Source organism: Corvus brachyrhynchos, unplaced genomic scaffold (genome assembly GCF_000691975.1).
Source record: "Corvus brachyrhynchos isolate BGI_N302 unplaced genomic scaffold, ASM69197v1 scaffold70, whole genome shotgun sequence".
NCBI lineage: Eukaryota > Metazoa > Chordata > Aves > Passeriformes > Corvidae > Corvus > Corvus brachyrhynchos.
In genome coordinates, this window is record NW_008236217.1 from 9,505,329 (window position 1) to 9,520,529 (window position 15,201).

Consider the following 15,201-nt stretch of genomic DNA (forward strand, 5'->3'; position numbering starts at 1 on the left):
TTTGTTAATAAGATTAGAAGGATGATTGTAATATTTGTTGATTACTATCCAGTATACTGCTAATCCATTAGCAGTGAGGAAAGGGAAGTGCACAGCATGGATTTGAACATAAATCTCAAACAGTAGCACTTGTTAACTTTCAGCAGCTTATGTATTTTACTGTGCTCATTGCTAATTAAAATTCTTACACGGAAAGCTTGCTTCACCCTAGGCTTGACCTGCCTCATATGACGCACTGAGGTGGCAGGTTCCTTGACTTAGGGTAGTTTGGGCATGTGACAAGTATTCTCTGATCACCTTCCTTGTTGTGAGGCTCTAAGAACTAGCTAGCACGCAAGAAGTGTATTAGCGTCCTTACTGTGTTAGTTCTCCTGTGTGAAAACCTACTGGGAACCAATAGGAGGGAAATAAGGTTGGGACTATTTCTAACCTTCACATCTGGCATTTATATTTGTTTGTCTGCACTCATTTTCCTTTTCTTTTTTAACTTTGCTCCTTTCTCCTCCCTCTCCTTTTTTTTTTTTTTTTCTGTGAATCTTCCCTGACATCCTTCTTTTAAAAACAAAGAGATTTTTAACAAAATGTATTCAACTAGATTTTCATGGGGATATTGGAATGGTCAGACTGCTTTTGTGGGAGCTGCAACTGCTCAAATTCTTTCAAGACTGGGGCCTCAAAAATTAGCTTGAGATCTGGACCAACTGGTACTACCTGCCACAAGGCAAAAATGTAACAACAGTAATAGGTTTGTTAGTATTAAAACTCAATTCTGAACTGAATATCCCAGTGTCCAGAGAGAAACTGCAGTGATCTGGAGACATTTGCAGAAACTTAGCTACTCCTAGTCCTTCTTCAAGGCACACAGAGGTCTCAGAAGCTTTACTCACATTCCCTTAAGTTCTCTACTCAATAGTACCCCAGACCACTTCCAATTGAAGGTTTGAAGGTAGGAATGTGGAGCACACCTGACTCCCTGCAGCCAGTAGCAATAGTGCCTTACTGGGAAATTCTAGAAGCTCGTGCACTGAAGGTAAGAGGGTATGTCAGCTGACACATAATCCTAAAAAAGGCCTAAACAACGCCTATTCTGAACTATATATTAGAAGATGAGTGTGAGATTGCATGACTGCAATCAAAACCTTTTCCAGTATGACATGAAAAGAAGTAAGGGTGACTAGGAGATTTCTTCCTCAGGCTCTAGGACAAAACCAGTATTTCATTAAAGCCACAGCCTGGAAGACAAGTGAGTATGCCAATATCCCCCAGCAGTCAGGGTGGCAACAGCCAATTCACAGGTATAGCTCTGCCCCAACCCTGAGGCAGATTGTCAACAGCAGGAAACACCCGGGCCAGCACACATTGTGCTCTGCTGATGTCAGTGGGAGTTTCTCTGGGATCTTCAGTGGAGCCTGGGCTTCGCTGCTCCTTTACCTCCCCTGACTCTTGAATACGCACAGCCTCATCTTTTGCAGTATACTAATGCTCATCTGTGCCTGGCACAGAACCACCCTTAAACTGTTGTACTCCTTCTGCTGACCACAAGAATGTAAGAATAACCTCTGTGAATCTCCAGCAAAGATTCAATAAAAAATGCAGAGTGAAGGGAATTGAATTACTGAGCATCTGCTCTACATAATGTGAAAAATCAATGACTCTATTGCTGCTAGATTGGAAATCAGCAATCACTCCTCACCATTCACTTAATTTCAAGCAGGAAACTTCTTATTTATGTCAAGTTGATGCAAGAGCAATGTATTCTTTTCATTAAACCCTGCACTGAGTTTCCATTTTTAAGTCTCATTTGGCTCCTGAAAAAAATCACAATAAAATTCCAATCTACACTTTGTACACAGAGGAAAACCAGTTTTGTTCTTTAAAATACGAAATGGTCTTCACACACTGTCAACTGTAAGAGCAGATCTGCTACCCAAAATGCCAAAATAAAAATGGAAGAATAAATTGAATGTAAACCATCCTATCTTCTACCTTAAAGACAAAACAGAATATTTCCTCTACAGACTTGGTTGGCAAAGTTTTGTGACAAATGAAAACAGCTAATTATTTGAACTGTGCTTGAACCAACACAATTTTATTTAGCAAGGGCTATAAGAAAACACTACTTGCATGACTAGCTTTGTATATTTCTATTTTATTTTCGTTTTAGAGATTCAATAAAATATATGAAGCAAAAAAAGGTACTGATTCAGGTTTTTTTCAATAAACAGCACACACTGGAACTTCTCTGAAGGCATATGAGCTAGTTTAGATAATGATCAGATCCAGTGCCCCAAATAAATTATAGGCCAGTCTGTTATATTTATTAGCAACCACTGGGTGTCACTGTATCTCTACAAATACGGCTAAAAACGGCCTTGATACTATATTAAGAAAATAAATCAGTTGCATATAATGCCTACCATTATTGTGGCTTTTCATGGAACTGTCAGGTTGCTTATTCTCCAGTGTATATGAAACTCTTAAGACCAAAGTGATGAACAGGTAACGATAAGAAAACAAGCAGTCACCTAGGAGATTGCCACAGGAAGAAGATACTCTCTCCGCTCTTTTTACAATCTGTAACTGTGACTGCTGGCATCAGCACGGGCACAGTTCATTTTATATTTCTTTCTCTGCAATGCATTGGCTCCGAAGAAAACCTACCACACGTTTTGCCCAAGCTCTGCAAATACCGTATTATTAAAGCCTCGTACCTTATTGCAGTTAGAAGCTGTTCGCCTTTAAAAGATTCATAGTGGCTATAAATATTAACCTCAGCATGGAATTCATCCTGTAAACAACTCTTCTCCAGAAGGAAGCTCTTTCTTCAGTGAATATTTTTAAAAAGATTGATTATGGCACACAACAGCTCAAAACTCTGGTTTTCCAACTCTCTGTTTCACCAACAGCTTTCATTCTGACAGAGAAGGCAAAGCCCAGGATGACTTTCAGGCTTTGGACAGACCATTGTACATATTACTCCCCCTGAATAGTTCTCCAGCTATTTAGGTTTCACAAGACAGTGTCGTTGCCAGTGAAGGTTACCGTGTGCTGCTCGCAGGGACTGCAGAGAGAACCTCACCAGCAGCATCCCAGCCTGGAGCTGAGCTGTGCTGAGCTCCTGCCAGCAGGGCCTCGTGGGTCATTGCAGGACTGACAGTGGGAAGAGCAGAGACAGAAAGAGGTGCTGCTGTCAGAGGAAGGAACCTGCATGCTACTCACCAGGATACCTTAAAGTCCTCACTTTAAAATCCAAGCATGTGAGTAGCCTCTTAGAGTCCTTTTCCATAAAATACTGCCACAAATAATTGTCATGACCAGTGCATATGTGAACTCAGAAGAAATATGTGGTGATCCTCTCTTGGCATCTGTGGACTTAACACCAGCATAAGCAGAAAGTATTGAGACTGGCAGATGACTGCATCTCAAATGCAACATTGCTTTGGTCTTGCTGTTATGGTTATCACAGAGCATGGACAAAAAATGCTGGTGAAGTAGTTTTTTGGTTTTTTCTTTAGGGTCAAATTAATGTGATATATATTTAGCTATCTGAAGTATTCATGCAAGAGACAGGCAGCTGTAGGTATCAATATTCTGATTGATCAGTCTCAGCAAGGGAGGCAGAAAGGTCAGTGTCCTGATGAAAATAGGAGAGACAAGTACTGACTTAGAGTAAATCATACATACTTTGTCTTCTGAATTCTGAAAATGCACTAGAAACATTCTCTGGTGAAGAGCTGAAGCAACTACGTGGCTAGCTCTGCCTCTGTGAGTCTGCTGATGCCTAAGCAGTTGCAAGGACCGGGGCTTTGTGGTTGCAATTAGAATTGCCTAAAACTTAGGCTTTTGTACTCCTAAACGTGGAATATTTCCCCTCTGATCTGGATTGGAAACTACAGGCATTGTCATTCCCTTGCCAGATTTCTTCTGTCTTCTTGCTTTGTTTCTGTTTTTGTTTTTTGTCTTCAAAAGGTGAGGAAGCTGACTTACCTCCTGGGGGGCTCCCCAGCAGGTTTGCTGCTGCTGCCCTGCAGCCTGGCACAGCACTCTGCTCTGTGGCAGAGAGCCCAGGACATTCAAAAGCCCCCACCTGTATCCTGGCTTCCCAGCTCCTAGCCCCAGCTCAGGGAGCCAAAAAACTCTAGTATCTACATGTGGCCCCCAGTCCTCTGCTGAAGAGGGGGGAGGTCTTGTAACACCCAGTGGGAGCTGAGGCTCCCAGAGCTGCTGTGCTCTGTCTTACAGCCTGGGAGGTCAGCAAGAAGGGAATATGCCAGATGCACGGGCAGGGGACTTGAAATTTGGGGACCTCTAACCATCAGCTAGTCTGAAGAGCAAGTACACCGTGCCTTGCATGTTCTATAACCACAGGGTAAATCTATATGGGGACCACCAGCCTGTCTGAGAGTGGCCCAACCCCTGTCAAAAATTTAATTTGATCTCTCAAAACCCAAAGCAGGTCTATAACTGTGGAAGCAAGATTTATGAAGAACTGTTCTCTGAGGCAGTTCCTGCCAAGTTTGTAACGGCAAAGACATCCTCTTTCCTGACACCAGGCAGAACCAGGTGCTGTTTGGTTCTTCCCCTTTCCCATAAAAGTTTTGCAGAGATGGAAATGAGAGGAGCAGTCCTGTTGCTACCAGGATGGAAACTGTGATACTGGATCATTTCTGCCTGGTCTTCTTCCGTCAGGAGGGCTGAGCAATGGACCTTGTTCTCTGCAGAAGCTGTCATCAGCTGCCGTAGCCCAGATGCAGGGCTGTGAAGACAGCAAGCAATTAGAGGGATTTCTTCAGAATATTGTTAAGTGCTCTCTCCTGAAACCACCTTTCTGTTCACAAACGGTAAACTTTGTGTCTTCAACTCTTTCCAACTCAACTCATTTTAAGCTTTGCCAGAGCTGGCAGGAGTTCTAGACCTTTGAAACACAAACTCCTGAACTGCCCTCTCTACATGAATTTTCAGAAAACTAGGCAAGTTTTAAAAGGAAATACAACAGTGATTTGGAAGAAGTTTGTTGAAACCAAACTATTTCCAAAGAATATGTTGGTTTTGACAGGTCAGGATTTTCCAGTGTCATCACATTTTGTTCTCAAATTCCTGAACAGGTCTTTGTTCTGGTTCAGTGACAGCACTGAGGTCATCATCCAGTCTTGCTGTACAGCAAACCCAGCTTTGTTGAAGTTCCTTTCTCAAGCTGTGAGTTTCTACTTTGTGAAGGGTCTTGTCACTATTTTGAAGTGCAGTTTGCATTTCAAGTTTCCTTTTCTTGAAGTGAAAATCACAGGATGCTGAGAAAGAGGAACACCAAAGGCATATGTTTATAATGAGATCATCCATTCAAATGCAAACAACTGCAAGTGTTGATGACATTTTTGGAAAGGATGGTTAAAGTGACTAATTTAAGCCAAACAAGAAGAAATCACGGTGTTTACACATTGCCTTCCCCCATTCTGCAAATATAGAAGCAACTTCTGTGGCTGTATGTCTCTTGATTGAAGGCAAATAGGGGCTGTAAGGCAGGAAATTACAGATCTTATAGGAATTTGCTGACATTTAACTCACATGCTGTGATTAACCTGACATATGCCCAAATACCCAGCAGTTAGAGATACTTGTAACAGAGCTAAGAGGGATCTTCACCAGGAGCATCTCTCTTCAAATATTTAGAATCCCTTTGTGCAGGTTTACCTCTGAGATCTTACTTGGTTTGCCATATTACACATGCTTTTATCAACTATGTTTCTTTTCTTTCCCACTATTGCAACTCCTAACAATGTGACACAGACTATATCCAGTTTCTTACCCCTAGATCTGTTATTTCATAAATTAATGCTAGAGTGTCGTCCCATTTTATTTTTTTTATGTAACCATTCTGAATTGTGGTACCAGACAGATCCTATGATTTTAACGCTGCAGTCCTTAGTGTTAAGGTCACCACCAAGAGCATGAGTGCAGAGGTTCTCAGATTACATTGGTTTGCACCAAGCTGTGTCAGAATTATACTGAAGTGTTCCCTGTTTTGAAAAGGTCTATGGGTAATATTGTTGAGTCAGCAAGATTCATCTATAATATTTCAATCCTTTACATTTCAAGTGACTGATGAAATCAGATTCAAAGATCATGATCCAAATTGGCCTCAGAAGTGCTTAGTTCAAGACAAAGCAAAATGTAATGGGACTTGCTTCTCAAGGCTATTTCTGATTTACCTCCTTGTTGAGAAAATAAGAAGCTGACCAGAGGGGGAGAGACAAAGCATTCTGGAACTATTAAACAGGAATTTGGTACCATTAAACTTCACCTGGTTATTGCTTAGATTTGTCTTCACAGTGAGACCCAGTGCAAACTAGTCATAATGCAGATGCAGCCCCAAAACCTTTCAGTCCACTTTTAAGCAACTAAACACAGTGACAGCTGTATAAGTCCACTATGTGCCAAGGACACTTGCTAAAACATGCATACTTTTCATCATTGAGACAAAAAAATAAGCAAGGAGCAAGCACCTAGACTTGGGCCTTTGGGTGGGTCAATTTGAAAATCCTTACATTTACTGATTTCACAGTGAACTTCACTGAACTATGGACAGATGGGGTTACCCTGCACCATTTGTAAGGTACAATAATGAAATGGCTGCTGGTGGATCAGGCACTGCCAGGCCCACCCCTCAATCATAACTGAAGAAAGCAGCTAAGAATGAGATTTATCTTTCTTTGGTCTTTTGTACACAGACATAAGTTTTTTTCTGAGCTTCATGGTTACACTTGGTTCTGTCTGCCAAGCTCTATGGTAGAAGGATTTACCACAAACTTCTTTACAGGTCGCTTAAGACCCTCTAAAGTACATAGCATGTGGGGAGCTTATTGCTTAAGTTTCATGTGACTCATGCAAATAAAACTGAATAATAACAATATCTCTTGAACTCAGTAAACCTGGAGGACTTTTAGATACAATTAAAATGGCTCACAAGCCAGAAGCATTATTAAAACTGATTCATCTCAGGACCGTTTTAGCCCGAGAAGCTTGCAGCTGGTTTATGTCAAGGTTACTGTGGCTGCAACATCCTGATGAAACCAATTTAAGCCTCCCTTATTCATTTTTCTACTGTGTTATAGCTGTCATCAGTGTATAGACCCAGAGGTAACCTCAAGGATATCTTTGAAAAATAAAGGTAAACTTGAGTTTATAGGTTTTGGTTAAACAGATAAAAACCCCTGTAAAATATCAGGGTCTATCTAGATCTTCAGCTCAATGTAAATTCAGAGGATTGCCACAGACACGAGTGTCTAGTTTTCATTTTGGAAGAAACTAGTGAATTAAAGCAGTGAGTTAAATAATTTAGAAGATGAGTATGAATGGCTGCTTAACTCTCAAGCAGCAAGTTTGCTCTATTTATAGCATAGTTCCCATTTTTTCTCCTTCCATCTGTATGCATTTTAATAATTTACTTCTTCACTAATAAAGTATTCAGTGAGGTCAGTATGCCCTGCTCTGTACCAACCCACCAAAAATGTGAGTTTGGGAGACTTGCTTCTGAGGTGAAATGAAGAGGGTGCATGAAGAAGATGATCAGTCTGAGGGCAGAGGCAGTGATGCTGACATGATGGCATGTACGAACAGTTCTGTGACTGATTTGTCAAATGCAGTGTGATGGCACCACTGCACCACTGCCAGTTTCATTCCAGAGTCTGTGATGACACTACATAACTGTCCTCCTGCCTAGAAATAAAAGGGCAGGTTGAATGTTGATCCAGTTATATGGTTCCAGGAAGGGACTATCTAACTGGAAGAAAGGGCAGTTGCAATGCAGAGGATCCCATTTGAATGAGGCAATGCATTACTGGGTGCATGACCTCTTAGTTGAAAATAGGACATGGGCAAAATCTCTCATCATTTTTGAAAGGGGCACATAAAGACAATCTGTTACAGCTAGGTATTCAGACAAGTGAGAAGGCAGAAGCAAGGTAACAAAGGCAATGGTAGTTCTGGGGAGCAGCAAGTCTCCAAAATCTGTTTATTTCGGTAGTAGTTGATTTTAAAAAAGCAAAAATAAAAGCAGGGGGGAAAAAAGAACCAAACAAAAAAAAGCAAGCACATATACAAAAATGAGAACTCTGGAAAAAAACCCAAAAACTAAAAGGGGCAACTAAAGAGTAAATGTTTGCTGTTAACATGAAGACTATTTATAAGCAGTGCATCAGAGGCTCAGAAGGATGGCAGGACTTCTACCACACAGATATATCAGATATATCACATTCCACCCTGAGCCCAAAGTAGTCAACTGACATGATTTAATATCAGGTTAACGGAAGGTATTTGAAATAAGAAGACGGGCTTTCAAATATCTGAGGCTACACTGAGAAGAGGAAAATGGAAAATAATATAAAAACTGGCAGGTTAAATATAAATGCATATGAAGGCAGGTTGGAAAAGAGTTTGAGGAACAACTTACAAAAGACAAGAAATGTCATATAGGTTCTTTTTCAAATAGATGAAGAATAAAAAGCCAGACAGAAATTTAGCAGGGTAATTGATGGCCAAACATAAAAGAGAACATTCAGAGAACATAAGGTCACAGCAGAAACTGTAAAAAAAAAATTTGTAGTTGTGCTTTCTTTGGCGACTTTGGGTATATTTCTCTATCAGACTCCTTCTTCCTAGTGGATGAATCTGAGGCTGTGTCACAAACTGAATTGTCAGTGGAAGTGGAACTATCAACAAAGTGAATAGTGACAAATCACTGCACCCAGATATAGTTCAGAGCAGAGTTATAAAGGATCTCAAGCCTGAAATAACTGAACTTTCAGCTGTTACATATAACATCTTGTTTATAACTACCTCAATACCAGCTGAAAGGAATTTCTTATATTTGTCAGAAATAAGAATTCAAAATCATAGAAAACACTACCTAAACAAGTAAAAGCAGTGATAGAGAATGTAATCACTGAGCTGGAAAAGAGGTTAACAGCGAAGTGGCAAAATTTGCCAATGCTACTCTATTGTTCAAGGTAATCACAATGAAGATTTTTTGTGATTTTGTGAAGATTTGTTGATTTCTATGATGTTAAGGCAGTAATAGAACAACAAATGAAACTGAATGCAGAAATGTAAAGTAATGCCTGTGGGAGAAACAATCCTATATACATGTTAGATTCAGAACTAGTTTGTCACTGAGGAGAGAGATTTTGAAAGATATCCTTACTAATGAACTATTAAGCTGCTAAAATGCTGGGAATTCTTTGCAAAAGAATAGGGCATGAATCCACAGTGGACCCAGAACTTGAACTTCCAGTGCCATCATCTCAAAAAGCTTATAGTAAAACCAGAAAATATAAAGCCAAGGACAAGAAGGACTCTCGAAACCAGACAATGGCTTCCATGAGGGGAATGGAATGCAGGCCAGAAAGCAATGGAGAAATGCTGTGGTAGAGTTCTGCAACCAGAATAGCAAAGAAAAAATGAATAGGAATAGGAATACGTCCACTGCCTTTTCTAATATAAGATCTATGGATATCAAATAGACCTAGCAGGTGACAGATTCAAAACAAACAGAAAGAGGCACTTCACACAATGCATCCCAAGTCCTCAAAATTCCTGAACTGAGTATGGACCAGTGATGCATTATTAGATACCTTCCCTATTCTTATACTTGGATCCTTCCAAATATAAGAATAGGGACTCTTGTAAGACTTGGAGTCTTAGGGGTAGGATGCTGTTCTCACGTCCTAGGAGAAGGTTATTTTCATTCATAGCACAAATTAATTTCATTCCTCTCCTTTCCATTTTCTGAGTTTATTTGCTGAAGACTCTTATCATGTCAGCAAAATATACAAGGACCTGGAAATGAACCACTGTAGCAAGAGCTTCCCAAGAAAACTGGGGATAGGTAGCTAAGTTTAGTTTTTGTTGAACTTCAAGCAGAAGTCTTTTTGGTAAACACGTATCTCCATAGAGAAAACATCCCTTTTAAGAGAGAACAGTATTAGATTACAGGGTATGTGACACCATTTTTCCACATTCCAGTTCAATGTTCACACAAGCTCTTCCTCCCAGCTGTGACATTTCGCCTGACACTTACTGCGTGTCGTGCACTGGCCTGAAGGCAGTAGGTGAAAGTGACATGACATTTAAAGAAAATGTTCCCGCCAATGTTGTCATGATCTGCAATCATGGAAATCACTACCATTTATTTACAGTGCCTTGGTTATAGACCTGTACCTGGCCCAAGGGCATAAAGCAGTGACCTAAAGTCTTAAATAGCATTCGACTTGAAATAAAATAAAACAAAGAAAATATGCCACAGTGATAATATTTGAAAGATCTGCTGAGTGGCAAAATAAACACTGCCTCTATTTATTTGGCTATCATACCATGGAGAACATGAAACAACTTGTCATGCTGGAATGGTGATACTCATGAGCTTCTTTGGGATCATTTCGCTTACATACATGAAAACTAAGTGGAAAGACATAAGATCAAAACCATCACTTCTTGAACTTAATGATACAGTCAACACTAAGTAAATAATAATTTCCCTTTCCCCTTCCCAGCAGTCATCAGTCTTACTTATCTCAGAAATTCCAGCTATTCTCAATTTTAATTTAGTATCTGAAATAAAATCTTGTAATATGTACTAAGAAAGCATTTTTTAGTTATTTGCTTATTTTTAAAAGGAGTTTACAAATAATATGGATTGTTTTAAACAACTGCATTTTAAAGCATACATGATGGTCTTCAAGGGTAGCTGGGAGACAGGACTTGTGGATTACAATGATTTCCCTTTGCAGATGTGATAAATAGGCTTGGGAAGCAGATACAACTGTCCTCCTGGTACATTCCATATGGAGGTTTGGAGGACAGAGGACTCCTGCAGTGCCGCACACCAGCTGCATCCCTGCAGCTCAGAGGGCAGCCGAGGGCTGGCCCTCTTGGCCTGATAGAAGAGCAGTACCCGCCAGGCAGAGCAAAGAGCTCGTGGGCAAGGGGGCTTGAACTGGCACTCAGGTGCAGGATATTCCCTGACTTTTTCCCTTAGTATGTGCCTAATCCCATTGCCAAATCAGGCCTTCCATTCATACAAGGACTCTTCTGCACAAGAAGAACAGAAAAAGCAGCCTAACAACTTGCTGTTCCTAACAGCTACTTATTCAGGTACATAAAATCAAACCAGAATTACATGCCTGTTCTTTTATTTTGTGTATCATTTTGCTGCCTTTACCACACGCTTCCACATTTTCAGCAAATAAGGTAGGAGTGCTCCAGACATTCTCAGTCATGACAAGGCTACCTCATTTGCCATGTACACCACTGAACATTGACCAGAAATGTTGCGGACAAAGCCATAGATAAAATTCTCAGAGATTCAGTGCAGCAATGAAAAAACAAATTCACAGTGTATAAATAGAAACACTGCCTGTAATCTGACAGAAATAATTTTAGAATTATTTGAAGTGGACAGAAGTATGCAAACATGAACAATATGCAAAGAGATGAATACTCAGGGACTAGTGTAAGGAGAAAAAGCATCTGGAGTAGTGTCTGAGTACATTTTCTGGGGTTAAAGAGAAGGTAACAGAGCAAATGGCCTGGTTCTTAGGGAAATGCATGAGGACTTCTAAAGGGACTCCATTCTATATCCATGAGCAAAAGTAAGAAAATGATCCAGAAACCAAGGATAATCTACTTAACACTGAAATTCTCAACTCCTGAGCCATTAACTCTTTCCATAAATTCAGTGGCCTTTTGATGAAGCCCTGGCATATCCAGAGCAGGGCAAATAAAATGGAATGATCAGGAGAAAGATTCTGAAATGTGGCTTAGTTGTCTGTTCAGAGGATTTAAAGAAATGGAGAGGGAACAGGAATGAGCCCAGGGCAATGATACCGTTGAATGTCTTGTCTTTTTTACACAGACTTCTCATTCGAACCAAATCTCTAGTCTGAAACAGTAGGAGTCAGCAGGATAAATGTACTGTAAGAAACACATTTTCATCCAACAGTTCAAAAGCCTCATTAAAAATGGTAAAGCTTAATCTGTCCACTGTGGACTGGAGCAGCAGACAGCATGGGTGGGGCCTCAGTGCAAGTCTTGGCTGCCTGTTTTTTTAGGGAGCTTGAATAAAGATATTTATTCTTGGAAGAAAATAGGTCAATTATTTTCTATGGCAACTGGAAAATAAACACACAAACTGCCAGCAAAACATCTATCCCCTAGTTTGGTTTGGTTGGTTTTTTTTTTGGTTTTTTTTAAGACCAAGTAAAAGGTTACTTTGTAATATTCATTGCTAAACTATTTATTCAGCTAAATTCCATGTTGGCTTTTTACAGCCCTGCAGAGCAGTTCACATTGCTGGAAGCTAATGGGATGAGCCCCAAGAACTGTGGTGGAATCTGAGCTTCAGCCTGAGCCCAAGCCTAAGCCAGACCCAGGCCACTGCTGAAAGTGAGCAGGGAGAAATTTCACCAGGATACTCATGCAGTAGGAAATGTGAATCATGAGCACTGTCCCACTTCTAGCAGGACTTGTGTGTGCATCATTTGTATACAAATTAAATTTACATCTTAAAAGATGTCAGCACTACTGGGTTGTTGAGGTCAGAGGGAAGGTACTTATTTACTTACTTCCCTGGTCTCTGCAGAAGCCAGCACTGATCACTTTCAGCAGAGCAGCCAGCCTGCAGTTTATTCACTTCTCTTAAGCTTGAGCCATCTTGGTTTCTGTAGATAGGTTATTCCTTCCAAAAGTCAGAGGGTTTCCTTAGAGGGTGGAAAGAAGCCTCCTAGCTCCTTTCAAAAGTAAGCTGACTGACTTCCCCAGCATCTTTTCTCCCTTTAACAAAAGCAAGCCTTAGCCCCTCTCAGACTATTTTGGACTTTCAGTTGTGCATCTCCCTGTCAGCATCTCTTCTTCTCTGTGGGTGATGTGCTATGCACTGATTCTGAGAAAAGACAGGTAATATATACCACTAAGATCCATACTTGTCAGCTGAGTCTCAGATCCCATTTCTTATATAAACTTGAAGTAACTTAAATGATATGAGTTGCAGGATTTCAAACTTAGAGTCAACTGATGAAGCTTTACAGGAGTACAGCTAACATGGGAAGCCAGCCTATCTCCTTCTTGGGAGAACTCTGAGTTTTCTGAGTCATTTCAAAACAAAAGGGTTGAAATGGAGACTACAGCTGAAGTCTGGTTTTATGAAATAATAGTGTCTTTGAATACCATGAAAAAGGGCCAGCAGTAGTGAGATAGTAGGCATAGCACTGAAACATAAAAATATGAAAATTCTTAAAAGTATCTTCCCATTCCCCATGAGACGAGAAGAAAACTTGCTACTGCTACTAGCAGCATGTTTTCATCTAAGCAGCTGCTAGATCAGGATCTCTTTAGATCTGCCAGTTGGGAAGAAAAATTAGTAATGGATTCAATCACATATCTTTCACACAACTTGATTTACAGGAATGTACTAATCCCACTTTGACCACAGAAAAAAATTAAACAACCTATGACAGCTTCTTCACTTACCCCTTCAAGGCTCTTTCTGCCAGAACCTTAATCCAAGGTTCTCCAGGCTTTCCACAAGCCTACACAGCATCTCTGTTCAGACTGTTGAGGCTGCTTTTTCTCTGTCTTCCAGTGTGTGGTCTCACTCCTTGTATCCTGGAGCCATATCACACATGCAGGCACGCACATCCACTCACATGCACTCACACATACTTTTCCTAGAACCTCATGCAGTCAAAGTATCTCTGCTCAGAGCATTCAAATTCCTGAGCAGCTTTGTCTTGCCTTTATTTTGTGTTGAGTATCTGAGAATGCAAGAGTCCCAGGGCTGGAAAAGAGTGGGAAAATTCCAGCCTTGCTCCAGAGACTCTAATAATAGGCATCCTCAGCCCTTAAAGTGGACAGATATGGGTTCTAGTGCCAGTTCTCTTGAATTATTTTTCTCTCATCCAACAAAAGTGTACTGTTCATTGCACCCTTTCTGGTGTGCAGAAAAGGATTTGTCTCTTTTTCATTTGAGTGCTTTGAACAAGGGGGAAGAATCAACACCTTTCCTTTCTTGCTCCAAGTGACAAGGCACTATTTCTCCCCAAGTTCCTGTCATGGCCCAGCAGCACAGCCCTCTCTTTAGAAACTGAACATGTGCCATAGTAGACATCCTTTGAGCATATTTTTCAGAGCAGGTCTGTGAGGGGTCATAGGTAAAGAGGCATGAAGAGCTAGGTAACAACACCTACACCCCCAGATTAGGTTGTTTCTGAACATGCATGGTATCTGCTTTTAGGTATCAAACTAACTTCTGATCTCTAAGTACTTTCAAGATTAAATATTTTGAGGCAGTAGGTTTTCTGGACCTCTTTCTTGAAATTCCTGCCTTTATATAGCCTAGCTAAATTTTAGAAAGTTTGTACGATGCCTTCAGTTCTGATATTCCTTTTTAGTCAAAATAGAGCTGTTCACCTCAGTGATATTAATCCTCATTTTTTCCCTTGCAAATGAATTAGCATTGGTACCAGAAACTGTGAGCCACAGGAGCGTAACTCTAACAGGCTCTTACTCTTGGATAATTTTAATAAGCAAAGATGCTAAAGAGTATTTAGGTTTGAAGAGCAAGACCGTTTTCAGTTTCTCTCCACTGTAAACACTGCATGAACTTCTACTGGTACAGTACACCTTTGTTAAAACAAACAAGGCATGAAACTTTTTCTCAAACATCTCCTTTACTGACAAGTTCTTGGGAAAAGGAACATTGTTAAAAACATGAATTCTTGTCTTCTCCTTTCTCATTTCGACCATCAAAGTTTCCATATACCCCTGTTTCTTATTTTCCACTAGTGGAACTCACCAGAACTGATGCTGTTTCCAGAGACAACACTACACACAGGTTTGTTTAAATTAGAGTTAACTGGGGAGACAGAAAAAATAGACAACCTAACTAAACTAGAAAAAAACCTAAAACTGCACTAAACTTGCAGTTTCTGGAGGACCATATTCCATTAAAGCCATGGCTGCCTCACACTTAGGAGGCATAAATTTGTTGGGCAAGAGAGAACGTATGGAGGGGTTTTTGTCTTCTTGTTAGTTTTCATTCTTTGTTCTCCTACCACAGCTCCCCCACCTTTTGTGTTCCCAGAACAGTATATTGGTGGTACCTCTGAGAAGTCTGAAAGAAGACAGGGAAAAATGTTGTATCAGAACAGCCAT

General features: G+C 40.4%; 1 protein-coding gene and 2 long non-coding RNA genes across 5 annotated transcripts in view; 1 reads left to right on the forward strand and 2 right to left on the reverse strand.

Moving 5' to 3' along the window:
• Positions 1–15,201, reverse strand: part of YIPF4 (Yip1 domain family member 4) — a 95,656-nt gene that overhangs the window by 23,502 nt on the left and 56,953 nt on the right. The window lies entirely within an intron of this gene.
• Positions 1–15,201, forward strand: part of LOC108449685 — a 72,161-nt gene that overhangs the window by 9,945 nt on the left and 47,015 nt on the right. The window contains exon 1 of one of the 3 annotated variants that reach the window (XR_001865949.1): positions 7–3,257. The exons of the other annotated variants lie outside the window; for them this stretch is intronic. This is a non-coding gene — a long non-coding RNA (uncharacterized LOC108449685). Of the gene's footprint in view, positions 1–6; positions 3,258–15,201 lie in introns of those variants that run through there. 3 annotated transcript variants of the gene reach the window in all.
• Positions 2,069–13,837, reverse strand: LOC108449687. The gene is made up of 2 exons (XR_001865950.1): positions 13,519–13,837; positions 2,069–5,288 (listed from the first exon to the last, which is right to left on the reverse strand). It is a non-coding gene; the product is annotated as an uncharacterized LOC108449687 (long non-coding RNA).